Below are 2315 nucleotides of genomic sequence, written 5' to 3' on the forward strand. Positions count from 1 at the left end.
CTCAGCGCCTGTCCCCCTCCGCGGGGCCTGGCCTGTGCCCTGGGGGAGCTGTGAGCTGGCCGCTGGACCCCTACGCCTGTGCCTGTGGCCAGGAGGGAGGCGGGCGCGGACCAGTGTCCTTGTCTGGATCCAGAGCCAGCCTCGGTGCTCTGGCCAGGAACTCTCTGAGGAAACGCCCGGCAGCCACGGCAAACACAGGCAAGGCACACAGAGCCCGGCCGGGCTCTTCTCCAGCGACCTACGCCAGCCGGATTGGCCTGGCCATGCTGTGTCCAGGGACACAGATGGCTGCTCCTTCTCTTGACCTTGGGTGGGGAACCCCGCCCAAAAGCCCCCTTTTAGCTCTTGGGCAATTCCCCTTCCCTGGCTGCTCAGGGCAGGGGCTGGAACAGACCAGTTCAGTGAAGGTTTGGCCATTCTCAGTCATTCCCAGACTGCCCACTGGTCTCAGCCTCCAGCCTTCACAGAGCCCTTCATACCTCTGCATGCCTGCTCAAGTGATTTCCTCAGCCGGGAAGTTTCCCTTACCATCTCCTGGAGAGCTCCTATGCATTCCTCAGAACCCTACTCAGACACCATTACTTCTACTGAAGCCTGACTTCACACAATTGATCACGCCCTCTCATCGGATGCCCATGATACACTGTGACATCTGCAGGAGAACTGATGTCACATTACACATTTCTGGTCGGGGATTTAGCTCAGTGGCACCACACCTGCCTCACAAGCACAAGGTCCTGAGTTCAATCTCTGGTACCAGAAAAAAACAAAACACAGTACACATTTGTGTTCATTTGTGTCTGCTCCTCACTAGACGGTGGGCTTCCGGTGGTCAGGGACTGAGTTTTGTCCATCTGCGTGTTCTCCAGGTCTAGCTTGGCAGGCACTCAATAAACGTGTATTAGGTGAAGCCCTGTCCTGGAGAGTGGAGGCCAGGACTGAAGTCACTGCCCTTATTTCTGAGAGGCCAGGGGACAGGGAGGTGACAGACGCGCACCCCTTGGCTCATTGTGTGGATGCTCAGGGCCTTGGGGGCCCTGTCTACCCTGGGCGGGTCCCAGCTCTGAGCTCCTCTGCTGGGCAGGCTGGGAGAGGGCAGCCGGGACCTGGCTTCGGAGTGGTGGGACCCGTGTCTGCCTGTGCCAGCTGCATCTCCACCAGCTGCACTCTGCTCCCTAGAGCCTCCCCACCCGCTCCTCTGGTCCCATCAGACTCAGCCAGTTTTATCAGAACCCTCTGCTTTGCGGGAGAAGCTGGGGTCCAGGAGGCCAAGGGGTGTCTGAGCCCTGGCCCACAGCCCCTCTCGTTCCCCCGCCTCCTCTGCCGTCTCTGTCATTCATCTCTGTCTCGGGAAGGTAGGGACAGGGAAAGGGCCGGACCTGGAGCCGGCGCTGACTTCCCTTTCCTGATTCTCGCCGATGGGGAGATGGTGCTGCCCCACCGGAACCCTTAGGTGGTGTGCCGCCCGGTGCCCTGCCCTCTGCCTCCTGCCCTGCAGGAGGTGGCTGGTGACGGGGTGGGGCCAGCCCTGGCCGCCTCAGGCTCACGGGCCCAGTCTGTGGTTGCTCCAGGAGTTGGGTCTGAGCTTCCCAGTCGGGTTAGTGGGTGGAGCCACTGGTCCAGGCCCCGCTCTGACAGAACCAGCTGGGCACCAGTACTGACTGCCCTGCCTCCTGGGAAGGGTGGGGTCCTGATGAGAAGGTGGGGCGGACCTGGTCACCTGGGCTGAGGGGGCCCCTACGGTTCAGGGCATGTGAGTGTGGGTGTGTGTGGGTGGGTGACTGCCCTGCCTCCTGGGAAGGGTGGGGTCCTGATGAGAAGGTGGGGCGGACCTGGTCACCTGGGCTGAGGGGGCCCCTACGGTTCAGGGCATGTGCGTGTGTGTGTGTGTGTGTGTGTGTGTGTGTGTGGGCACTCACAGCCCTGTGTGAGGCGTGAGGGGCACAAGACTATTGATCTGAAGCATTTTTTTTGTGGAACTGAGGATCAAACCCAGGGGGGTTCTGCCACTGAGCTCTGTCCCAGCCCTTCTCAGTTTTAATTTTCATTCTCACTATGTGGCCCAGATTGGCCTGGAGCTTTCAGTCCTCCTGCCTCAGCCTCCCCAGTGGCAGGAATTACAGGCCTGTGCCGCCACACCCAGCTCTCCAGGTCTCCATCATTGGCTCAGGAGCCCAGCAGCCGGCTCTGTCCTCCCACCCTGCTGGTCTTGTCTCCATCTCTTCCCCCATCCAACCCCACCATCATTTTTTCTACTCTTGGAGAGATTATAACCTCTGGGAAACTAGCTAGGCTTTTTGCTTTTTTTTTTTTTT

The 2315-nt window shown here is 59.9% G+C and overlaps 1 protein-coding gene across 1 annotated transcript in view; it reads left to right on the forward strand.

Moving 5' to 3' along the window:
- Scnn1a (sodium channel epithelial 1 subunit alpha) overlaps window positions 1-2315 on the forward strand; it is a 23467-nt gene that overhangs the window by 18276 nt on the left and 2876 nt on the right. The gene's annotated exons all lie outside the window — the stretch shown is intronic.

Source organism: Fukomys damarensis, unplaced genomic scaffold, assembly GCF_012274545.1.
Source record: "Fukomys damarensis isolate Sample0158 unplaced genomic scaffold, DMR_v1.0_HiC HiC_scaffold_19, whole genome shotgun sequence".
Lineage (NCBI taxonomy): Eukaryota > Metazoa > Chordata > Mammalia > Rodentia > Bathyergidae > Fukomys > Fukomys damarensis.